The following is a 27,643-nucleotide window of genomic DNA, read 5'->3' as shown; positions in this document are numbered from 1 at the left end:
AGAGGCATGTTCTACTGATGACAAGAGTACTACCATAAATCTTATGTTCAACGCTGGTGAGATAAATGAATTATTGGTGGAAACTCAACCATCTCCATTTAAGAAATTCTCAGTGCCTGGGAGATGGTGTCAAAATTATCCTGGAAGTGGGGTGGGTGGGAGTCATTAGTTTTCTAAAATCATGAACTTGAGTATTAATTAAGCAGTTGGTAAAGTCGAAGTAAGGTAGTCAGTGTCTTTTCTTCCCATGTCCCCATCTACCCCATGTTAGAGAGTTGGAATTACTGAGGGAGGGGATGTATACCTCAGGCATGAGCAAGTAGGCAAAAAGACCCTTCCCAAGGAAATGATGCATTTAGGGCATCTCACTCCTTTTCAAAAGAGAAAATGTTTCAATCCAATATTTATTTTTCATCTCTTCACTTCGAGCCACTACATATGGTCGTGTGGGTTATTCCCGAAGTGGCAAGTCTGGGTTTCCCTCTCCAGGTCATTTGTCCATAGTATAGCAACTCCACATCATGAAAGATGGTGCTTTTCACAAATTTGTGTAGCTGTATTACTACCCTCACCCCTCCAACCAAAGATTTTATCCATACACCTAGAAAGTAGGACATTTGGAGACCTGCATGATAAAATTATTACACCAGAGTCCTTCCCGAGGTTAGGCTTGATGGGTCAATGTTGAGGGGATGGGTAGACAAAGGGGAAGGTGATCAATTGCAGTTGAAGAAGATTTTGACTGGAAAATCTAGTCTGGATTACACAAAGATGGGGAAACTCATTAATTGGTGGAACATGTCAGAATAAGTCATTCATCCATACAATCCAAACAGCCTTTTCATCTGTAATTCATGATTTTGATTTTAATTGATGCTCCATTTTGGAGGATTTGCTCAAATCAGCAGTTAATTGAATTGATTCACAAGCAAAAAGCTTGCATGACTAGCTCTTGTTTATATTTCATTACCAGCATTCACCAACACTCCCATAAGAATAAAAAAAGACCCCTTCCCATAACCTAAAAATCTCTTATTTCTCAGATTGCTTTTGTGTTGTTGCTCTGGTTTTCATTTTAGGCTGCTTGAGATTTTTTTTTTTTAATTTGGACACAATATTAATAGAATTCATCATTTTTGTCTGCTGACTTAACTACCAGGAGGCATCATCTGGCAATTGTCCCTTGTGCATCTAATTGCTTAATTAACATTCAAATCCAAGGATTTAGGAAAGGGTTGGTATTATTTTAACTTCTGAGTTAGTTAATTGCCACCATAACACCTTTAAAGCTGTCACACAGCATCTAGAAAGAGATTCTTGCGAGATGGATCTAGCTTGAGGTAAAATAAAAAATCACAGATTTAAAAATACATGTGAATAGTAACTCAGAAATGAGTATTTTTCTTCTAGAAAAATGATATTTAGGTATGAAATTTATAAATCAGTACTCTTTATTCAATCCCATTGATGAATAGCTCTTAAAAAGTATCTATGTATTTTAAAATGATTTTATGTTGTTTCGATCAGTGTTTACAAAAGAAGATGGTTAAGTGCCAGTATACTTCACTTATTTATAAATTGCAGAGGACCCATTAATAATGAATTGATTTGACAAAAAGATAGCACAAGCAGATTCAGTGATACATATTTGGAATATATACTCTATAAACAACTGTAACTTCTTTGATCCGTGTAAAACATATTGCCTGAAAAATGCTATTTCCTAAAAATAAATATAGTAGGCACTACAGAAATAATTATTTATAATGTAACATTTTACATTTTGCAAAATGCAAAACAGAGATGATAGGGTATGGAATTTCTTAAACAAATTCAAATCTGAGAAAAATGAGTTGTTGGAAAAAAAGCTCAAGATTACAATGGATAGATAGATTGAAAGTACAAATACAAGACTCACAAAGGTAGAAATATTAAAAAGGAATGTGTATATAAGGTTAACAAATAAATAACAAAAAAACTACAGATGGAAAAACAGAGCAATGTTCTTTACATCTACGTTCATCAATTTAACAACTAAAAATAGTAATATTTAATGCCACAAAATTGTGGAAAAATTTGTACATCCACCTCTGGTCACAGAATAAATTGATATAACACATTTAAAAATAATTTGGTGGTCAACATCTATCAAAACCATAAAATGTATAAAGAAAGAAACTGTAAGACACATTAACATCTAAAAATAGGGAAGCCACTCAATGATTTCCTTTTGTCAACCAGTATGTATAGAGTAACAATAGTAATAATATTTATAATATCAGGTGAACTATGGAATATGAAATTTTATTTGTGCCAACTGTAAGGAAAAGATGCACATGACAAAAGAGCATAGAAATGTAAAAATTATTTCTGTCTTGTGGTGGTAGAATTTTAGGTGGCAGCTTACTAGTAGAAGAGAAGGAAACAAATGTAGGCTGAAGAGATGGTTTTTGTTAGCCGTGTAACTGTAGAAAATTATATAGCCTCTCTGAATCTCAATTTGTTTTTTTGCAAAATGATGCTACACCTACCTTATAACTTTGTTTCAGTGTTATATGACGTAACGCAGGTACAGTGTTTTAAGGAGTCTCAGAAAACAAAAGCTATAATACTATGTCATTCTTGGCAGTCTTGGTATCAAGAAATATATGAAAGAAGTTGAATAACAACATTCTTATACCAGGATAAGAATCACAGGTAGAGTGATGACAAGGGTTGAGTGATAATGTAGACAGCATGTCTATCACAGGAAGGGCTTCTAATAAGATAACAGAATTTTAGTAGAATATTGAAGAAGGCAAGAGAGAGCTCTGTGAATATCAAGGAAGATATTTTCCAGGTATAAGAAAGAGCAAATACAAGTACTTTGAAGTGGAAATTTGTGTGACTTTTGTTGACAATCACCTATACAACATAATAGCATCAATTTATGTTTAATATTTTTTGTTAGCATCTCCTGAGTGCTAGGTACTGGTTGAGTATAGACATAAAATATCCTTCCCTTTAATGGGCTCAAATTATAGAACTGAAAATATGTGAATTTAATCAATGCATTACAAATACCACAAATGCCAGTGGCTAAAACTGATATTTAGTTACCCTTATAGTTCATGCATCAGTGGGTCCACTAAGAGTTGGCTGGTCACTTGGCTGATCTTGGCTGGCTTGTTCATGCTTCTGCCAGTTAGCTGGGGGCTATTCTATTGGTTGGGCATAACTTAGTAAGGCAGCTCTGCTCCACATTTCTCTCATATTTTTCCTGGGATCATTTGGCATGTTCTTGTCATAGCCTTGAAATAAATGCAAGAAAGTAGTCTAACAGTTTTTTCAAGAACCCTGAAAATGACCCCTCCCTTATAGTTTTCACCCTAGGTACTTCACTTGATGCTCTTTAGTACTGGCCTGCAATTCTTCACTTACACCATGTCACTGCCGACATCCCACTAGCCAAAGCAAGTCACCTGAGCAAGCCTGAAGGCAGGAGTTAGGGAAACAGCACTACAAAGTCACATGGCAAAGAGTATGAATAGAAGGAGAAACTAAGAAATGGGACTATTTAAAGCAATCTAGAAACAATTCATCATAATTTGTTTCATCTTAACAAATATATAATCTAATGGTTTCCAAAGCATGGTATTCCTTACACTAGTGGTATGAGAAATGATTTTTGATAGTATTTCAAACGATAAACATTATTTATAATTTACAGTCATTAATAGTATATAGTTATTTTTATGTGTTGAATAATACAATAAGTGCCCTGAGCTCATAATTTTATGAGTATTGCTCCATAAGATGAAGTTGAATTAAGTAAACCAGAAAGTTAATTTATTGAAAAATACATAGTTAATAATGGTAAAAGTGTATGAGCGTATAGGGAAAAAACTCAATAGAAACGTAGAAGAATGAAGTGTAGAAGACATTGCTGGTTGGTATATGAACCAACTAAGAGCTTAGCAATGAGGAATATGGAGAAAAAGGAAGATTACAGGGGTGAGGGGTGACATTAGAGCAACATCTTGAACAAGTTGAGGTTTATAAGCCAGGGAAGGGAAGGAAGTATCTTCCAGATTGAGAAAGCAGCATGTTCAAAGTTCAAAGGTATACAAGTATATGGCACATAATATAATAATAGGTTCCATTGATCAGATGCTTATGGTGCCAGGCATTAGGCTAGAATCCTTCTGCACAGTATCTCACCCCTGGGTGATTACAGAGCCTCAACTCTTTCCATTATTTAATAGGCAGGGTTTTGTATGCAATAGGTTCACAGCAAATACCTCTTGGCTGAAAAAATTACTCATGAACTAGTTGGGCAATTTATATAATACCTTAATCCAAAGCCCAAGACTCCCAAAATCAATTCTCATTTTCAATATTTCTATTCCTTGGAAAGGACAATTTTATGTTTTTAGGGTTGCCTCAATTTGTTTTTCAGAGTGAGCTGTTTGATTCCCAAATGGCTTATGTCACCCAGGGGTATCAGAGTTGAATGCACACAGACAAAACAAGAGCACATTCACAAACTGAGAGAAATATTTATAAACGAAAAGACTGGAAACTATCTTCAGAGAAATAAATGAAAACCCTTCCTCTCTTTAAGCCTGAGCCTGAGGAACAGCTACCATCTGCCTCTCTTGGCCCAGGAGCCTGTGTTTGAATCATGATGCTGATTTCCCTCACAGAAACAAGTCAAAACAAGGTTTTCAAAGCAATTGCTCTTTTAAGTATAGTTTTATTTAGTTTGGCTGCGCTATATGTATTTTATGCATTATTTGGAGTTCCAGGACTGCTCCCTCTTCAGTGTTTTCCATAGATATAAATAACATCACCAGTTATCCAATTCTTTAGGACGTAAACTTTGGAGTCACTCTTGACTGCTCTACATCCAATACATGAGGAAATGCTGTAAGCTCATCCTACAAATTATATCCCCAAATTCTCCTTCTCACCTCTGCTGTTGCAGCTTTCTCCAAGTCATTATCACTTTCTTGGAGCTCCTTGCTCCTACTCTTGCCATCTTGCAATGTGGTTTATTCTCTATGCTGCAGCTACAAGAATTCTTATAAAATATAAATGGGATCATGTTACTACATTTCCCAAAACTCTCCAATGGCTTCCACTGGCGTTAGAATAGCATCAAAGTCTCTCCATGACTCAGAAAACAAAATGACGTAGGTATGCCAAAGGGAGCCAAGAACAAAAGCTCCCAATGGGTAAAGCTGGAGCAAAGTGACCACCACCATAAGTAATGTAGTATTGTATTATATCCCAAAAGATAAAGTCAATATCCATGAGTCTACGATAATATAAATACACGAATGAACAAACATATAAATGGGAGATAATAAACAAACCTTTCGTGAGGAACAATTCCAAATAGGTTTTATTAGATACTGTTCCTTCAAGGAGATAAAGCACAACAACCTGTCCCTTAAGTGTGGGATGCTGATAGTAATGCCCTTGTAAACAGTATGGTATGAAAATGAGGAAAAATTACTTTACAGTCATTTAACAACAACTGTCTCAGTCAGGTGACCAATGATAGACGTCAGTGATCAGCCATGTTAGTAACAGGTATTCACGATACAATGTGATGAGAAGAGCATTTTACCTCTGTGGCCTTCCTGTCAAGAATGTACAAACCATTCTGAACATGCACAAATTGAGGGACATTTTATTAAATGTCTGACCAGCACTTTCAAAACTCTTAAAAATCATCAAAAACAGGGAAAGGCTAAGAAACTGTCACCACCAAGAGAAGCCCAAGGAGATATGATGACTAAATGCAGTGTGACTTCTTGAATAAAATCCTGGGACAGAAAAATGATTGTTATGTAAAAGCTAAGAAAATCTGAATACAATATGGACTATAGTTAGTAATAATGTATTAACATCAGTATTCTGGTTGTGACAAATGTGCCAGACTAGTATAAGATTAATAATAAGAGAAACTGGGGATGAGGTATGGGAAAACTATCTGTATTATCTTCGCAACTTTTCTGTAACTCTGAAGTTGTTTTAAAAAATTATTTGAAAAAAAATCACTTCCTGGCCTGCAAGGCATTGCATGATCGGTACCCTGGCTTCATCTCTATATTTTGCCTCCTTACTCGCTTCAGCTACAGTGACACTCTTGTTATTCCTTGGGCCCATCCAAGCATTCTTCTACCCAGGGCCTTGGCTCTATCTGTTTCCTTTGCCTGGGATGCTGTTTCCCCCAGATACTCACACAGTTCTCTCACTTTATTCAGGTCTTGGCTTAAATGTCACTACTGCAGAGAGCACTTACGTGGCCATCTGATATAAAAAATTGCATCCTCCGTCATTCTCTATCCTGCTTTGTCTTCACCACAATGAATTTGGTATGTTCATATATTTCATATTCATTTCTTTACTCATTGTTTCCTCTTTCACTGTAATATAAATTTCAGTAAGGTGGAAGCCTATTTGTTTCGCTCATGATTGTATTTTCTGTTCCTGAAAGAATGCCAGGCATATAATACATGCTCAATAAAATATTTGTTCAATAAGTGACTGAATGAATTTAAATATTTCTCACAAAGTTGCATCATGACATTTCCAAAGGCCAGATGCTTTTAAATTTAAAACTTCCACCCTTGGAGAACCATTACATCTGCCAAGCACATCACATCCATGGTTTTATTTGATTCTATGTATGATGGTTCTGTTTGATAAACAGGGCAAGTGGGAATAGGGATGTTCCATTACTTACTTCAGACCTGTGGTGACTTTGTTAGAGTGTTCATCTCAGTTCTCAGATTCTTAAACCTGGGGTCTTTCTACTGGAACGCATAATGGTAGTATTTTTCTCCTTCTCCCCTTTTACACACACACACACACACACACACACACATTTTAATTTCTGAAGCAATTTGGACACTGACTGTCTGAGTAAATTTTTACCTCTCCCTTGGTGTAGCACAAGTGAGAAGATCTTTCTGGTCCTTGCTTAGAAGGAAGAAAATAAGTGTGAAATCAGCTCTTGTTGGTGCGACACCTGGTTTCCAAGGAGAAAATGGCTCTGAAGAGCTCTAAACTCTTTCCTAACTAGTTTTTGAGACTTAACTGGAGCCTTCGGTGGGATTTGGACCAGTGGATATAATCCATCATTATCATGAGTCTCTAAAGTCACAGGTCAAGTTGTTCATGAATTTGTTCACTCACCAGGTATTTCCAGAATGCCCATTAGGCACCAGGTGCTGTGCTGGGTGATGTGGAAGGGACAGAGATGACCGGAGCACAGCTGGGTTTCCCAGAAATATACAATGCAAACAATCTACTGAAATACAAATTATAAGAAAAAAGGTTAACAGTGACAAGAAAATAGAAGAACAGGCACCAAAAGGAAGATTTTTGTGAGCCAGGGAATGAATGATCAGAGCCCTAGGAATTAGCTGTGGAATTAACTAACGGAGAGGAAAAGTCAAAGCTATGATAATGAGGCAGAATGCAATTTTAAAAACATCTAAAATTGACATTTATCAATGTGTGTGCAAATATGTAATTTGCATTTATAAACTTCTTTTTTTTATTCACATATATGTACTATATAGAGAACATGAAAGTTCCTGTTGAAAATTATTTCTTACCATCATTATGGGAAGACAGCAATGAACTCCGCTCCTGTGAAAAATAAAATGACCGTAAAAAATAGGTAGCTTTGAGCTACACACACTGTATTTCTTTTTAAATTGAGGTGTTCTACCTATTAAAGAAATGCAGTCATTATCCACCAGACATTTTCTGGGTAGAGAGGAACAAGGGAGCAAGATTACGTGTGAATTCTACCATTTATCTGAAATATCGCGTTGGTAATTTTTTGAAATCCACAATTGGTGGTACATTGTCCAGAATAAGAATCACTACTGCTAATTCCACTGCACCTCCCCATCTTCCAGCCTATCTCCTTCTACCACTAGAGTGCACCAGAATATTTATTACCAGCATGGAGAACCCAGTGAGAGAGCTTCAACAATAGAGTCTCATCTTTTCTTTCGATTTGATAATTCTATCACATAAACATTCTCATCTCTGTGAGAGATTAGGCACAGTCCAGGACCCCTAGTTTATAGAAAAAAAAACCCAGTTGGAATCAGACAAGGATGATGACTTCATTCAGTGGCCAAAATTGTAACTAGTCATTCTTTTTGGTGTGTATTTTGAGTTAAAAATTGGTACTGGATGTGGAGAAGGGAGCCTGTTTGGCAAGTGTAATAGAACAGCTTGAAATACACAAAATCCTGGTATGAAATTTGGCGAAAGATCCTTTTAACACATCAGTGAGCTAGTAATGTACTTTACAAATTCCTGGAAAACTCTAGGGAGTACACAACTTAAAAATCCAAACTATTATTAATATATTTTAGTATGATGTAGTCTGTAAACATCATCTTAACACCTACTATGTTCTTGGCACTGACGGGCTAGGTTTTAAGGTGGATTTGGCATTCTTGTTGAAGGTTACAAAATACCCTACTTCCAAAAATATTTCTTCTATAGCAATTCCTCCTAAAATGCTTACTTCTGCTTAAATTTTATTATTTGAACATCATTATCTTTGAGTTAAGTAATATTTCCAGGACACTTTTATTAAAAAGAAAGTTTTAAGCAAGAAAGGTTACCCATAGAGTTATTAATAATGATGATGGTGATCTTGGCAGCTAATATTTATTTATGCTTAACACAAGTAAAAACTTTTTAAGTGCTTTGCGTTTAGCTTATTTACATAAGGTCATTGCTATCATCATTATTATCATTTTACAGATGACAAGTCTGTAATACAGATAGGTTAAATAACTTGCCCAAAATTACACAGCTAGTAAATTGCAAAACCAGATTAAAACCCAGAGAGTCTATATTTAAAACCATACTTTTAACCACTATTCTGTATAATAACAATTTCCAAACTTATATTTCCAGTATATACACTTTCTCTAAGTTGTAGACTTATGACTGTCAACTTGACATTTCCACTTGGATGTCTCAAAGGCATCTCAATGATAATGTGTCAAAAATCGATCTCTTTATTTCCACCACCATTTCCCAGAAGTTACACATGAATACATCCCAAAACAAATATTCTCTCTCCCTCATTCTCTCTCTCTCTCTCTCTCTCTCTCTCTCACACACACACACACACACACACACATACACACCATCATTTCAGTTAAAGTTACCACAGTCTACCCAGTATTAAAGTCAGAACCATGAGAAGCATGCCTGATTCTGAATGGTCTCTTACTCTCATATCCAAAACACCTGCAGATTCTATTGGTTTTCCATCCAAAATGTATACCAAATATGCCCATTATCTCCTACTTGATCCAAGCCACTGGCATCATCACTGAATTAGCATCCTATCTGGTCTCTGTGTTTTCTTTCCCTATCTCTCCACCACCACTAAATCAATATTTGCATGGAAATTATTGTGAACTTTCAGAAACCTGAGTCAGAAATGACACATTTAAAAAAAAAAAAAACCTTCAAGAGTTTGTACTTAAATAAAAATTCTTTATTATGACTCAAATATTCTGTGTCTTTTCTCCCTTCTCTCTCTCTCTCTCTCTCTCTCTCTCTCTCTCTCTCTCTCTCATATCCTCTTAGGACCCACCAATCCCTTACTTACAATGTTGAAGTTGGGGGTGCTGATCTGCATATTCCTAGAGCATGCCAAGTTCTTGATGGCACAGGGAGTCTATGTGCACTTACCCCTCTGGTTATGTTTGATTTTCCTACCTTTTCACATGATTGACTTTTTGTTCTTCAGGTTTTAGCTTAAACATTGGCTTCTCTTAGTCATCTTCCCTAACCACTCCATCTTAGATAGTCTACACCCATTATCATTTATCCTAACACTTTGTTTCTGTATTTCATAGTACTGATCACAATCCATAACCATTTAGTTACTTATTATGTACTTACGTATTTATCTCTCTCATGTCAATGTACATTCCAGAGTATCAGGAACCTAATGTCTCTTTTTCATTGTAGTCCTGGTACCTAACCAAAAATATGGCTTCCAGGGGACATTCAATAAATAGCTACTGAATAGTTTATCTACAAGAAAAACGTGTAAAAATGAAGGACATGAGAATGCTAAAGTTTAAAGGATAGTAAAAGATATACCAGGCAAAGACAAACCAAAAGAGTTGAAATTACTTTTATCAGCAGGCAACAAAACTAAAACAAAACACACTCGTCTTTAAGAGAAAAAATATATATAATGCACTCTATTAACCAATTAAAATATATACTCTACTACATAAACTGATTCGACCTACACTTTACTTAAAAGATAAAACATGATCATTTCAAAAGATGAAGTAAAAGCATTTGGAAAAATTCAAAGCTCATTTATGATAAAAACAGCAAACTAGGAATAGAAGGCAACGTTCTTTATCTGATGAAGGGTAGTTTCAATATGTTTTCAACAAGCCTCATGTTTAATAACGTAATGTTATGAGCTTTCTTTTAAAATTAACATACAAACAAGTTTAACCACCATCATTCTGTTCAAATAACAATGATTTAAAAATAGATATATTAATATTTGGAAAAAAGGATGTCATTGGTGACAAATACACATGTTTACATAAGTAAAAAGATTTTCCATTGGAACATTAGAATTTATACATTTAGGAAGCTGTGTGCTGATTAAATTAATACATAAAAATAAACTGCATTTCTTTACAAAGGATTGGTACAGTTCCTTAGAGCTTTTAAAATGTGAGTTAATCTATTAAAATGCTATTATTTTCCCTTTTTACACAACTAACTAAAAATCAGAAGGCTATTAGAGTCCTCAAGTTGTTCTCATCTAAGTTAAAGGGAAAGTTTTGAATTACAGGGTCATTAATTTCTGTTAAGGAAAGAACTAATATAAAGAAGAATAATTGTATTTCCTACAGATGGATGTGTTCTGCAGAGGGAAAATGAGAACCTAATGACATTACATTTAATTTCTCTGCCTTTTCTTACTCTACAAATAACCAAGATTTGAAATATTAATACTTTCGATGATTATAAGACTCACACAAGAATTTATGAAGGCAGGAAAACTAAGTAAAAGTAATGCGCATAATAAGTCTCTGAAAAGTAAAGGTAAAATTTGTTTTGAAAATTTCCAACACAAATCTTTCACCCAGATTTTTAACCTGAAATAATTTTGGAAATAATTTGGAAACATTTTGGATTACATTCAAAATACAATCATTCCCTACCAGAATGAATTTTTAAGGCATGTAAGAATCCCCAATGAAATATTTATTTATCAACATTCCTTTGGTATAACAGCATTTTGTAATGGGGTTTAACCACTACAAATTCCATATGTTATTTGTTTCATTTTAAATTACTTTCTATCAAATAAATTTACCTAATTACAACTATGGATAACAGTGTTTTCTTCACCATTTGTTCATCCAGTAAGCTTTCCTTGAATCCCTGGTATGTGCCAAGTACCGATATTGGTAACAAGACTCAATTTCTACTTTCAAAGTCTTGACAGTCTAATGGATGATCAAACGCATAAACAGATTATTATAATATGTAATGGTTAATTCTATGAAGGGCTAAGACCAGAAAAGCCAGAAAAATATATGAGTCACTTCCCCACAATAGAGAGGTAGTCAAGGAAAGCTTTTAGAAGAGGTAAGGATTGAATTTGAGCTGAAAGATTAGCTGAGCTACCTAGGCAGAGAGAAGGCAGCAACTGTGATAGAACACTGTTCAGGAGGTGTTTTTAGTGGAATAATGAAGAGAAGGAGTATAAGAAGGGTGATAGCAAAAGACAAAGATAAAGATGCAGACAGATTAAAGATTACAGAGGGTTTGTATGCCATAATTCATCCAGAGTAAAAGATTTCTGTGGATCCACTGAAAGATTTTAAGTTTGAAGGATCATCCCCTAGAGGCTTTAGAAAGAGCATGGCCCAGCCAACACTTTGATTTTATGCTTCTAGCATTCAGAACTGTGACACAATGAACATCTGTTGTTCTAAGCCAACGGGTTTGTGATTATTTTTTATGGCTGCCCTAGGAAACCAATATGGAAACTATCACAGTGCTTTAGACTGAATTGTGCCTCTCTTCCCTGTCAGATTGATATGTTGAAGTCCTAGTCTACAATACCTCAGAATATGACTATATTTGAAGATAGCGTCTCTAAAGGGGTTAAAATGAGGCTGTTAGGGTAAGCCCTAACCTAATCTGACTTATATAAGAAGAGGAAACTAGGACACAAAAGGAGACATCAGGACTGTGCATGCATGGAAGAAAGACCAGGTGAGGATGCAGCAAGATGGTAGCCATTTGCAAGCCAAAGAGGGAAACCTCAGAAGAAATCAAACCCCACTGACACCTTGGTCTTGGACTTCCAGTCTCCAAAACCGTGGAAAAAGATGCACTTCCATTGTTTAAGCCACCGCGTCTCTCGTATTTTGTTATAGCACCCGTAGCAAGCTAACACATACAGTAGTACAAATACAAAGAACTAAAGCCTTGAAATAAGTTTGTGACTATGGGGATGGAGAGAAGTGCACAGACTGGAGTTTAGTAACAAGATGGAATTGACTTATTCTGTGTGATGAGTAGGAGAGTGAGGAAAAGGGCCCTGATTTGGACACTGAGAGAGAAGAAAGAGCTGTAAGGAGGAAAGAGAAAGACATGGGTTTCCCTATTAGACATGCTGGGAGTGTGACATGCTGTGGATGCGTGAAAATGGTGCACTGGCTGTTGGAGATGGAGGTTTGGATGTCAAAAGAGTGATCAGGTCTAAATTTTTAGCTCTTAGAATCATCATTATATAGAAAGTCTATGGAATCACAGGAAATGATAGGCTCACTTAGGAGAGCCCAGAGAGAAAGGAAAGAGAACTGAAGATCTAAGGAACACCAACATTAAGGGACAGGCCGAGGAGGAGGAAGCCACAGCAGTGTCAGTAGAGTGCTATGGCAATTATTTGTGTTCTATGGGTAGAAAGGATCCATCAGATCTGGCAGTCAAGAGTCCACTGGCACCCTCGCCAGAACATTTTTATTTGAGTGGTAGTGGCAAAAGGTAGACTTTAAAGATAGGTTGTGGGGCACATGAGACAAAAGGAGCAATATGTGTAGGTGACTCAGGATGGGAAACAGCATAAATGTTATGGTATCTTATAATGTTTCTGCATCAAGGGTTAATTTACTTTTTAAAGGTTGGAGACAACTAAGTATGTTCAAATGTTGATAGAAAGGAGTCAGTGGAGATGAGGAAGAAAAAGAAGATATTTAGTAGGGAAATACGTCTGAGCAAATGGAAAAGCACAGACATCAAGAACAGAATTGAAGAAATCAGCATTACATAAGAGGAGCAAAAACTAGTCCGTTTGGGAGAACAAAAATGGAAGTAAGATGGAGTGAGGGGAAGTAATGTGAGGGTAATATGAGTAAACTGATGGATGAGGTTGCAGGAAATAGAGTTTCTAATTTTGTTGTGAAACAAAAGGGCATAGGTCATGGATAGAGTGAGGTGGAAGGTAGAGAAGCAGGAGATTTGTGGAAAGCTGAAAGGGTTTAAATGGCTGCTGTGGTGAAAAAGATAAAGTACTGCTTAGGGGCAGATAGAAAGCTAGCAGGGCGGTGTGGGGGACTGATTATTTTCTGGCCTCAAACTCGTCCCATGTGTAACAGATTCACCAGCAAGTCTCAATGGCTTGGGACTAGAAACTGAGAAGACATCCTGTACTGGGGAGTTGCTCAATTCCGGTTAATAATTCAAGTATTTATTAAGCACGCAGATAATGCCAGACAGTTTTAGGGCCTGATGATACTATACAAAGAAGAATAAGGTATGGTCTTAGTCCTTAAAATTTTATTATCCCTGAAATATTTACTAGATAAACAGGGGGATTAAGTCAAGCACACATGTAACTTCAGAAAGTATAAAATACAGGGGTGCAACAAAGAAACCACACAGGACTACGAGGGTTAAAAGAAAAAGGAGTTTGAAGATGTGTTGAGAGCCGATTACATGACAAGCTCTAAGCTGGAAGTTTTGTATACACAATGTAGTCCTTAGCACAATTCTGTGTGTTTGGTATGACTATCCCCATTTCACTGATGAAGAAACAGGCTCAGAAGGAAACATAATTTAGAAGGATAAGGAAATTACTCATAGGGTAATTGGTATGTAGAGAAGGCATTAAAAGGTAAGAGAGGTTTGGCCAGCTAAAGATGAAGGACTGACCTCATTAGTGGCTGCATGCATTTGTGAAATGGCAAGTTATTGTGCTTGATTTAATTATAGGAATGAAAGATCAAGTTATTTTGCATTTGGGCCTCAAATACTAGCCTAAAGAATATGGTCTTTTATTTTTTAGGCACTGAGAAAGGATGCAAAGCCTTTTAAACAGACTGACATTGTCAAAAAGTTAAGTGACTTTAGATAACATGGATCGAAAAACACAAGAAATTGGGCATGGTGGGAACATTTAAGAAGTCAATTTTGCTATCTAAGGGAGAAAGGCCAAGAGAAATGAGACCAAGGTACAGTTCTCAGATTCCCATCTATCTAATTCTGCACTTTGGACACATCCCTTATCCTCTTTTAGTCCCAAATTTTTGTTATAAAATTGAAGAGATTGGAAGAAATAACTTCTAAGGGCCCTTTTGAGGAACATAGTTTTATGATTCTGAGGTTCTGAACAAGAACGGTGGCAGTGAGAAGGGAAATTATGGGGAAGAATGGAGCAAAATTTTTAGAGCTTTTGAAACCTTAAACACAATGTGAATACAAATAAAGTATTTCCACTTTATCTCCATACGCAACCTCTACCCCACTTAGGTCTGTTGATTACCAAGTCTCTTGTATCACCAACACACATGTATACACACACACGTAGCCTCTTCTATTCAGAAAATGAGGTGAAAAATTTGCTATTCATTATTCATCTGGTCGACTGGTCTAGTTTTTTTCTTTCTTTCTTTCTTTCTTTCTTTTTTTGAATCAGGGTCTCACTCTGTCACCCAGGTTGGAGTGCAGTGGTGTGATCATAGGTCAATACAGCCTCAATTTTGAGCTCAAGCAATCCTCCCACTTCAGCATAGAACTACAGGCACCTGCCACTGCACCTGGCTATATATATTTTGTTGTTGTTTTTGTAGAGATTTGGTCTCACTTTGTTGCCCAGGTTGGTCTCAAACTCCTGCCCAAGCAATTTTCCCATCTTGGTCTTCCAAAGTGCTGAGATTACAGGCATGAGCCGTTGCACCTGGCAAGTTAAGCGTCTAGTTCATACTCATTCTTTTACCTCAGATTCATCTATCCTTTTTAGAAAGTTTTCTCACACTCAAGATATCAAAAAATGAATTTATAATTTCATTGCCTTTGCCTTCTTGCTAGCTGGTTTTCTCTTCTTCCAGGATTCCCCTCTCTGTACAGACTACCATTCACCAAATGTTCAATTCATTATGATTACCTCCTTCCCCCTCAACCTTTCATCTACCAAATCACTTCTCCCTCATCATCAATCCATCGCTTAATCTCATAGAGTCTGTCTCCTTGTATATTTCTTCATCGGTCTTTCCCTCTTACTCCTCCTGGCAGAAGTACTCAACAGCTTACAGTGGGATCATTCCTGTTGTCTACCAACTCATTTTGCTTATTCCATTATAACTCATTATCTACATTCTGTTGCTGAAAATTTTCTTTTCTTTTGCTTTTTTCTTTCTTTTCCTTTTCTTATTCTCTTTCCTATTCTTTTTTATTCTCTCCTTTTTTAAAATGTTCTTTACTGTTTCTCTTTTTCTTTCCTTCTTTTAACTTTTCTCACCTTTATTGAGGTATAATTTACAAATAAAATCATATATATTTAAGGTGTACAACGTAATGTTTTGATGTGCATATGCATTATAAAATGATGACCACAAATCAAACTAATTAACATTTTTATTATCTCAGTTACCTTTTTTGTGTATGGCACGAACCCTTACAATCTACTTGTTTAGCAAATTTCAAGTATACAATACAATAATATTAACTATAGTCACTCTGCTGTACATTTGATCTCCAAAGTGTATTTATCCTGCTTAACTGAAGCTTTGTACCCTTTGACCAAATGAAAACTTATTTCCAATAATTTTACTTTTCTACTTAAAATAGTTTAGATACTTGACTTAGAAGTTTATGCTCTTTCTGCAATATATTTTGTAGGTTTTCATTTATATCCACTTCCTTCTTCATTTTTTCAAAAAAATATATTTAAGGAGGCTTTATTTTCTTGACAGGATATCTATCTGTCTTCTATCTATCTATCTATCTATCTATCTATCTATCTATCTATAGCTCGACTATATATATATATATCCAACAGAAAGACACATGTAAGAATATCTGTAGATGTATTATTTTAATATCCCAAACTGGACATATCCAAAATATCGATCAACCATAGACTGATTAAATAATTATTAAATAAACTGTGGTATATTTTGATCGTGGAATACTGTAGATCAATGAAACTATATGTACTACAGCTATATAAAGCTGTAATACTTTGAAAAATTATTTTGATTTTAGAAACTTGTGGCATTATTACAGAAAATAGATGACTCTCACAAACAGGTATTATTGAAGGGGAAGACAGTAGACCCAAAATAGTACAAAAATATTATGATTTTATTTATATAAAGTCAAAATGTGGCAAAACTAGGAAAGTGGGATTGGGCTTTGAGAAGGCACAAGTGATGATTTCTGGTACTGATAATGTATTTCTTCATCTAAGTGTGGAAACATGTGTTAACACTTAGTAAAAAGTCATCAAGGCATACACTTTTAAGTGTGTATGGTTATTTAATAAAAATTTATTAAATTAATAAACATTTGGAATTATGTAAAATATACAGTAAAAAAGGAAAGATTGAGAGTCAGGAGAAGTGACACATGCCTATAGCTCCAGCTACTTGAGAGCCTGAGGAGGAAGGATCATTTCAGTCCTAGAGTAGTTCAAGTCCAGCCTGGACAACACAGAAAGACCCCATCTCTAAGATAAATAAATAAATAAATAAATAAATAAATATTGAAGAAATTGGGGGGTGATAAAATAATGAAAATGGAAAAGTAGAGAAAATGTCAGCATACAATGTGTATATGATGAGGTCTACATCAGTGTCTGTACCTGACTCACAAGTTCATTCTGGGCTTCCTCGCACATCTTTCCTTACTTTCCCAAACTGCTGTAACCAATAACGTCCTCAATAACATCCTTTCGATACAGGATGTGTCTACTATAATGTTCTACAGTGAAGGCTGTTGCCATCACAACCAGTGGCAATGTAGTAAAAATAATTCAATGGGGTGCTAAAACAATGCCGTTTGGTCTTTTAGAATATTCAGAGTAATAGATAGATTACACATCTTTCAGATAATCTTCTATGGATGTTAACTATTTTAATTGTACTTTCTCTAATAAATGAATGGCAGCAGTTTGAGGTCACACTTTCCAGTAAAAGCCTATAGTGCAGACAACCTAGGTTTCCTATTAAGAGCAAGTCTATAGATTTCCAATCATTCTAAAATAGGGTAAGGTTTACCCATAATAAGGAAAATGAAGGCACTTGCCTGGCACATTTGGCTGACAAGTTGGCCACCATGATTCTGAACAGAGATTGCTCAAAGGAATCCACTGGGGCTTAGGTCCACATTTTGCTTAGTAAACAGATTTGGAACATTCTACTCTATTAAGAATCACTGTAAAATCTTTAAAGCAGTATTAGTAATCACTCACCAGAGCCATAAAGATTCACCATAGAGCAACTTCCTGGTGATCTCACCGAGGTAAATTAATTGCAAAATATACTTCACTGATAGCTGCAAGATTTGACCTGATGAACAAAATGGTTGAAGGTAAGCCAAGTAAACACTGGGAGACTTCTGCCATGAAAAATTATTTTGGTTTTAGAAACTTGTGGCACAGAAAATAGAGTATGTGATCAATTGCCTTATCTGGCAGGCCTTAGTATGCCACTGTAATCATGCCATTATCAAAGAGAAAAATATTTATCATTATATTCCCAGTGGCAGAAAGGTGTATGTCTATTTAATCAAGAAATATCAAGTCATTAATGTATAATTTCCAAAGGAGGAAAGTTAAAAATGAAATGTATTTCTAGTTTTTATGCTGCTTGAAATTGTCATCAAAGGACTGTGACTCTCTATGGCATTAGGGTGCATTTTTAGATTAAGATTAAAAGTGAGTTTATACTGCTAATTCCATGTCCAAAGGCTCAATGGGCTTTTGTTCATATTTACCTATGAACTAGTACAACAAGCAAACAAACAAACAAAAAAGCCAAGATCCAATAAAAGCAACCAAGTTGTATTTTTAAACATGTTTTACTTAGGAATTTAGTGTATGATATAGATAGAGTATAAATGTAATGGTTGACTTGATCATATCTTGAGAAATTTACTAAGTTAAACATTTGTCTTCGGTGATATAAATTCAGTTCAGTAACCCATATCATCTTGGTTATGCAGGATAAAACCTTTAAATAATATTTAGCTTTCCCTCTCACCTTATACATGTAGTCTTTAGAAATATTATACTTATTATTTTTCCTAAAATGCCTTTGCCTTGGGGTAGCATAGCATGGTGATTAAGAGTATGCTTTTTGAAAAGATATGATCTCAGTTTTAGCCTTGGGTTTGCCACTTCCCAACTGTGATCATAAACAAATTACTTAAACTCACTCAATTTTAGGTTCATATTTCATAAAAGTTAAAATTATCATCACGCCTACTTCCTGAATTTATTAGGAAGATTCAATAAGATAATGCATATAAAACATTTAGTGTAGAGCCTGGCACAGAATAAATGCTTGGCACATAGGGGCTGAATGAATGAGTAAATGAATGAGCGATTAGAAAAGTCAACCCATTCCATTTTCTTCTCTATCTTTGGCATCTGTGTTCTCCACTAGCACTTATTAAAATAACAAAAGAAAGAACAATTATGAAAGTTATAATGAACCATGTGTCCTTGTGCATTATGATGGAAAGTTACCAAGGACAAATTGTGCATAAAGAATTCACCAGTTCTTCTTCCACTAAGGGACACATTTAATGGATAAAAGTTCTACGGTTAATATAATTTTCCTTTTCTTCGAAGATATGCTGGCTATAGCAATTATCTTTAAATGTTAGTAAGTTAATGCATAACGTTAAATGCTACTTTAAACAAAGCTTTTATAAAGACATGCTTAACGAGTCCTTAAGACAAAGTGAAGTCCACAAAAGACAAATTTGAAAAGTTTAGAGCTTGAAACATCGAATTTTTAGCTTCATGATTGCTTTCAAATGACAGAGATGATACAATTCACTCAGTAAATATTTATTGACTATCATATTACCTTTAGTGATAAATGGTTTTTATTATCTATTTTATGCTCTATATTATTTGTTTTTATTGAATCTTCAGAATAGCCCTTCAGGAAGAGTATTATAATCCTTTAACAGTTGAAGAACTTATGACTGGTGTACATGGGACCAGAAATTTGATTGCAATGCCTTGATCACTCCTCTACCCCTCAGTCTATAATGTTGCAGTTCCTATTATTATTATTAGACATTTGATACTGTGTAGAGGATTATTAAACAGATTCCTCCTTTAAAAATCTTTTAGAGTTTACAAAGTAATCTTATATATTATCAACTTTAATCTTTACCATAATTGAATAAAATTATTCTTTCCATTATATAGAAAGTAAACACAGGCTGGAGATATTAGCTAATTTACTCAAGGACTCACATCCATTAAATGTAAAACTAAATTTAAGCTGGAACCTTCTTTATTAACTATCAACTAAATGTAACTCCTTTAAATAAAATATTATTTTTTCCTGTCAAATTGGCAAGTATAAGAACATGGTAATATGCAGTGTTTGCAAAGTTGTGTGGAGATCACCGCTTTCATGTATTCTGGTGGAAATATAAACCAGTGAAACCATTATAGAGGGCCATTTGACAAGGAATCTCTCTCTATGAGATGCTTATACCCTCCTGCCTCCTTGAAGTCAGACTTGACCACATGACTTGATTTGGCCAATTAATTTCAAGAGTCATCATGTGCTTCACTACTCTCTCCTTACTGCCTTGATAACCGGCAGTGTCCAAGAGAATGACTCTCTGACAGCTTAGTTCCAGAGTACACAATACGAAGCAGAACCCAAGCAACCCTGATGACTCATATCACAAACCACTGTCTTAAGTCTCCGAGATTTTGAGTTGTTGTCATCCCAAAACAACCTAACATAGCAGAAATTTTTCCACAGAGAATTTATCCTAAAGGAATAGTTAGGTATTTCACAAAATGTATCTAAATGTATCTTCATGACAGTAAACTTAGAGATAAACTATATTAAACTATTTCTCAGATAGATAAATAAATCAAGGTACTTTTAAGTACATCTAAAACGTGGAATATCTGCTATAACACTAAAAGAAATTTGAGATGATAATAAATGAAAAAGAAGATCAGCCTTAAGTATTACATAATCGTAATTTTCTTTTTTTATTCAGAAACAATATATACCATGGTGTTTACAGAATTATTTCTACATGGGTTCCATTTAGTTTTAAATCTTTTTTTCTTATTTGCATTTTCTAATTTCTCAATAAACTCTTTAAAAGTAACAAGAAGAATAGCACTAATAACAAGAGAAAAACATTGTATACACTTTTATCTCAAGTCCTATTCTCATTGAGTTATATTACGCTATGTCTTTAGTGGGAAAATTATATATTTTCATAATGAATAAAAGAGACTCCAGGAAGGCTTGGCTTTGGACACTGGAACTCTATTTTTCTTTTAGAGCCAGTGATTGGACACTGCTTGGAAGGAGTCCAATCATCATAATAGCAGTTTACCAGAGTACCCCTGCAAAGCTGGAATGTGATGCTCTGGCAAGTTAAACAAATATTTTGCCCTTCTGTTTTTGCTTATTGACTGAAATAAGAAATGTGATGTACTCAGAGTAGAGGTGAACTGTTAAAACCCTGTGCCCTTCAGTATTCCTCAAACTGAGACAATTATGAAAATGAAGGAAAAACTATGAAATTCTCCTAGTTTACAGGAGACTCCGCCCAGAAGACATGACAACTAAATAAAATGTGGTATTGTGGATTGGCTCTTGGAACATAAAAAGGACATCATGGAAAAATTGTGAAATCCAAATAAATCTGAAGTTTAGTCAATAGTAATGTATCAATGTCAGTTTCTTAGTTTTGTCAAATGTACAAGGGTAAAGTAAAATGGTAACAATGAGGGAATTTGGATAAGGGGTATGATAGGCAGAATAATGGTCTCTGAAGGATGTCCATGCCCTAAACTCTGAGACCGGTGAGTTTATTAAATTATCTAGCAAAGGAGAATCAAGGTAGCTGATAGAATTAAGGTTGTTAATCAGTTGATCTTATGATAGAGAGATAATCATGAGTTTGTCCAGTTAGACACAAGATAATAGTAAGAGTCCTTAAATGAGGAAGAGGGAGAAATAAGAATCAGTGTCAAGAGTGACGCAATAGAAGAAAACCTTGACTGGCTGTTGCTGGCTTTGAAGATGGAAGCTGGCCACACACCAAGCAATGCAGAAAGCCTCTAAAAGCTGGAAAAAGCATGGATATAGGCTTTCCTCTTAAGCCTCCAGAAGGAACAGAGCCTTGGCAACACCTTAATTTTACCCAATAAGCGCTATTTCAGACTCCTGACTTCCAGAATTGTACAGTGATAAAGTCATGTAATTTTAAACCACCAAGTTTGTTACACAAGCCATAGAAAACTCCTAATTTCTTATAAAAGTCATAGAAAACTCATACAAGAGGTACACAGGAACTCTCTGTACTATAGTTGCAAGTATTCTTTAATTCCAAAATCATTACAAAATCAAAAGTTATTAAAATAAAACTTTAAGAAAAGTCAGGGTGAATTTATGGAGCTCAGTCATTCAAGGGACTGCTCAACATAATGGAACACTGAACTCTTAAATATATTTGGATTTCCTGGTCATGGGCCCCGGTTTCTTGGTGCTCCCTCCTCTTCAGTCTTTGCCAGGTCTGCCACCTTAGTCAGATGCCGAGTCTAGGTGACTAGGATTTGACATCATTCCCACCACTCATGGATCTCTGACCTGTATGTCTTCCCTAGTTGCGGTTTTGCCACTACTGTTTAGGTGCTGACAACTCAAAGTTGTCACCACCTGCTACAAAAGGTGGATAAAATAACCATTTTTATGTAACATATTTTAGAAAAGAACTGAGCTGTATTACCATAGCAACAAGCTAGAAATGGAAAATGCAGTCAACTCTTTTGTTTGTGCTACCGAGTATCAAGAAATGATGCTATCATCAAACCAGTTTGAATAGCCCTTCTCCCTAGATCCCAGTCACTATTCTTTTTTTTTTGAAATGGAGTCTTGCTCTGTCACCCAGACTGGAGTGCAATGGCATGATCTTGGCTAACTGCAAGCTCTGCCTCCTGGGTTCAAGCAATTCTCTGCCTCGGCCTCCTGAATAGCTGGGATTACAGGCACCCGCCACCACACCAGGCTAATTTTTGTATTTCTAGTAGAGACAGAGTTTCACCATCTTGGCCAGGCTGGTCTTGAACTCCTGACCTCATGATCCACCTCCCTCAGCCTCCCAAAGTGCTGGGATTACAGGCGTGAGCCATCGCACCCAGCCCCAGTCATGGTTCTGATTGTGTACCATGCTGTCAGTGTGAGACTTTTTCTCAGGTGAAAGACAGTGTTACCCTTAGAGACACAAAGAGTAATTATACTGTAGGAGTAAAAGAATGACCTTTTAGGAAAGGGACATCCTCAACCAAAGACTTTCTTTAGTTTTTGTTGTTGTTTATATTATTTTAGGTTTTTTTTGTACTTATTTTCTCAAATACAGTTTTTTTATATGCTTTTAAAAATTGTCTGTCAATGGGTTCTGGGAAGTCTTCTCTGTCTCGAGTCATTGTTCCTGCTTCCATGTGTAGGCAGCTGAAAAGCCATCATTAGTGAGTCATCATTTAAGAATTATGTTTGGGTCTCAGCTTTACTGGGGTATGTAGCAGACCTTGCCACGTAAGGTTAATAAACCATGCAGAGTACTCTACCTCTATTTTGTTGTGAGATATCAATGCCACATAACAGGTGCTTAGTTATGGTTAACTCTCTTTTTCTTCTCCTTTTCCTTATCTTGGATTTTATGGTCTTACATGTACCTGTAAAAATGCAGGAGAGGTAACCTGGAAAGGTAACTAAGATTATGAGTTTTTCTGAATTCTAAACATTCATAAAGATACTTTACAACAAACCCCCATGACACCTGTTTACCTATATAACAAACTTGCACATGTACCCCTGAACCTAAAATAGAAGTTAAAAACAAAGACATTTCAATTCAATTCTTCATCATGCAGGCATGGAAACTGAACCTTGGGAGCTCTTGCCTAAATCAGAACTTTAATTACTGGAAGACCCATGGCCAAAAGCTAGGTCTTCCAAAATTTTATTTCTTTCCCATGGCAGAGAAAGTCCTAGCAAACACTCTCGGTATAGGACATGTAGGGGTAATTCGTTGACAAATTCCTAGGAGTTGACAGAAAAGACTTTACTCATCTTAGTAAATAATTTCCATGCATCTAATTGTCTGGTTCACTCACAACTTTTTATGTACCCTGGGGAGAGAAAACAAGCTAATCTTAATTATTTTAGCAATGGCAATGCCTACTATAATGCCTGTCTTATGTGAAAGGCAAATATTTGACATTTTTCTGATAATTTAGATGCTTCTGTAGTGAAAAACCTCTCTGCAAAAAGAATGCAACTAATTGCTATAACTTCATATCTGTTAGTTATTTACAGATAGCTAACAGTCATTCAGTCAATCATTAATCACACATTTATGACTCTAACATGGAAATTAGATAAGGTGTGAAATTGTGTAAGGTATGGATAAGTATGTGTCTAGTCAGGAAAATACCCTGAGTACATTTAATAAAATAAATCTAGAAGCAAGGTATTGTGGGTTGTTTTGTAGTTTTCCATCATAATTTGTCTTGTTTTCCATGATATCGTAAGATGTTGTGTCAATTAAAACAACAATACTTTTTTGAAATAACCTTAGGGAAGAACAAAATAATTCCTATCTGGCATGGTCTGGAATTTATAGCTCCTTCAGAATTCTCTAACTTTACCTTTTCTGGGTCAGCACAAATGGAAAAACAAAACCCACAAAGAATATTCATTTTATCCTCTTATTAATGGAGAAATATTAGAATATACAAAACAAAGTGTCCACTGAAAATAGACATTTCTTTCTGTATACATTTTTGAAAAGGACAGGCTGCATATGACAATGAGTTGATCTTTCCTCTGCTTTTTAGAAAATCAACAGCATTCTTTAACAAGGTTTTATTTGTATTGTAAAAAAGGAAAATCAAGGTATGGAGATGTAATTTGTTTTTTACTCTAAAATATTTCTTAAGGTGTGGGGGATGAGGAAGAAGAATAAATAGATTTGCACAGCCCCACTTAAATTAGTTTAAATCTTAAAATAATATGTCCTTTGGCAATCACTTAATCTTACCATTGGTTCAAAGCAATAAATCTTCCAAGGCATTGAAAAAAAAAAAAAGGGAACACCATTGTACTAATGAGATTACCCTGAAAATAAAGCGGTGGATTAGTAAAATCTAATTTGGAAGTGATGAAGTACATGTGATGTCCAAGTAATTATTCCTGCACAGTCCCCATCCATGGGGAGCTTGGAGTTATTGGACACTGCAGTATGTTAATGATGCCACTGCCTGACATTTGAGTGAATGTGCTGACCGTCTGCTGTGTCCCATCTCCTATTGTCAATACTCACTACTGGGTCCAGCAGTTGCATTCATAACGCTACCTCAGACACAGCCAGAGCTGAATGTGTGCATGCATGTGTGTGTGTCCTGTGTCTTAGGCCAGTGTTATTACCATTTTGAAATCTGGGCAGAGACAAAAGAGCTATCCAGAGTACTGCTTTGTAGAATCCAAAATCCAAATTAATTTCTCTGAGTTTTATTTAAGCACTGAAACCAAGCACACAATTTGAGTCCTCTTTGTATTCCCTTGTCTTTCAAAAGCATATACCTAAACCCACAATTGGCCAAAAGCAGGCTGTCAGGTAACATTAGGTCCTGTGGTAGTGAAAATATTTCTAATAAAATATTTTACTTCTCTGTACCTTGAATAATGAAAATCTCTATGATTAGGTGCCTAATGAAGTACTTTTTGTGATAGAGAATATAGAGAATTTTGTGCTTTAATGCATAACTAATCTGACTTCAAGTTAAACGTACAAAAATTACTGAGGGAAGTTGAATGATCACACTCAAAGTAAAAAAAATACAAAATACAAAAAGCCTTTTTATATTTAATCCATCAAGAACTTAATCAGACTGCTCATTTAAGAGGCATTCCAAAAGGCTAACATTAGGTATGGTCAGGGAGGGCTATTTAGAGAAGGAGAGACATTTGTGGATGGATTATAAAAGGTAAAGTGGAGTAGGAAGGGAGGCAGTCTCAGGAGAATGACCAGCAACGGCTCAAAGGTGCACTGTATTTGGCATCTTTAGAGTTAGTTATTTTATTTCAAAAACTAAAATTTAACTAGAACTATCTGTAAGTAAAAATAAGCTATTATAAATATATTGGAATATCTCATGAGAGTCCCTTTCTGTGTGTCTATTCATTCTTCTCTTTCTCTAAAGATTGACTGCTGCGTCTTTTTTGCACATAGTAAAAAACTTATCTAAGATCAATCCTCAGTATTATTTCTTAGACTTTAAATTCTATGTCCAAATGTCCCAGGGAAGGGGCTCATTGGCCCAGCTTGGGTTAGATTCCTTTCTCTAGGTCCATTTGTAATGCCAAAGGTCAGAAAAAAATTAAAACATAGCTGGTGGCCAGGAATGGTGGCTCACGCCTATAATCCCAGCACTTTGGGAGGCCGAGATGGGCAGATCACTTAAGATCAAGAGTTCGAGGCCATGTTGGCCAACACAGTGAAACCCCGTCTCTACTAAAAATACAAAAATTAGCCATGTATAGTGGCAGACAGCTGTAATCCCAGCTACCCAGGAGGCTGAGGCAGGAGAATCGCTTGAACTCAGAAGACAGAGGTTGCCCTACTGCACTCCAGCCTAGGCAACAGAGCAGGATTCTGTCTTTCTGTTTTTTATGAATTAAGCATCTTTAATTTTTGCCAGTTTGATGAGTGAAAATGATATTTTACCGTTTTTATTTTCTAGTGAGACTGAACATCTTTTCATACATTTCAGACTATTTGTATTTCCTCTTCAGTACATTACAGGTTCATTTCTCTGCCAATTTTTACTTGAGTTATTTATCTTTTTTTATACTTTAAGTTCTAGGGTTAATGTGAACAATGTGCAGGTTTGTTATATACATGTACATATACAGAAAAAAAAGGGGGGCGGGGAAGGAAACAAGAAACAAGAAAAAACCCCAGCTGCGTCCACTGCAAACATAAGTTTGGGTGGAGCAGTGATTCCTAGAAATGGAGTATTGAGCAGAAAATACCATATATGTCTACCAAACACAATGTTTCTTTAATTGCTTTATTTCTAACAATTTTAAGGCCACAGAAACCCTATAAAAAGCCACTGCTTTCTTCAGAAAGGAATTGTTCTAGGTTACACCTCCCACTCTCCGACTCCGAAGCAAACCCTTACTGTCCGTTCTTACTAGATCTCTATGGAACCTGCAATGCTGTGTTTCATGTCCTCATTCTGAGTCCATCCTCTTTGGAGTGCTGACTGATTTGGAAGGTCCCACCTAGCATCTTATTCCACTTCTGAAGCACAGTCCCTCTGGTTACTCCAGCTTCGTTCTTTACTCCAGCCCCAGATACGGCACCTTGGTTCCATCTATCTTGAGAGACATTCAGTCAAAAAGATATCCAAGATTGCCAGAGGGCTGGAAATATATTCAGTGCTAAAGAATAACACAAGAATTAAATGCTAGAAAAAGTGAAAAATTGGTAACCAGGGCAGTCAAGAAAATGAAGTGAAAAGAACAGCATGGAATACTCGAGTTAGAGGTTCAAGAAATCAGATGTCCATAATGCTATAAATGCAGTAGGGAATCCTTTTCCCACTGAGCAGGATCTGTGCTGCAGGGAGTGCGACACTTAAAAGGCACTCATACTCCGGCATGGACACAGCTTATTTTCTTTCCACAGCAGTAAAAAATATGATTATCAAATGGATATTATGGACTGAGAAACAAGAAAGGAATTCCCTTCCTCTAGGGGCAGAGAACAAGTGCTATATCCTGAAAAAAATGAAAAAGAACATTACAGAAAAATGGTTGGTGGTAGGGTGGTTGAGTGGTTGTGATGATCAGTAGGGTAAAATGTTCGAGGACTCTATTAGAAATACCTATTATAGAGAAGCGATCAACATTTGCTGATTTAGACACTGCTCTAATTGCATTACATTCTTTATATCACTTAGTCAGCAAGTGAAATCTGCAAGATAGATATAATTCCTATTTTATAGAGAAGCAAAATGGAGGCTATATGAGATTAAAGA

The sequence above is a fragment of the Papio anubis genome, chromosome 12 (genome assembly GCF_008728515.1).
Source record: "Papio anubis isolate 15944 chromosome 12, Panubis1.0, whole genome shotgun sequence".
Lineage (NCBI taxonomy): Eukaryota > Metazoa > Chordata > Mammalia > Primates > Cercopithecidae > Papio > Papio anubis.
Note: the sequence above shows the minus strand (reverse complement) of the source record.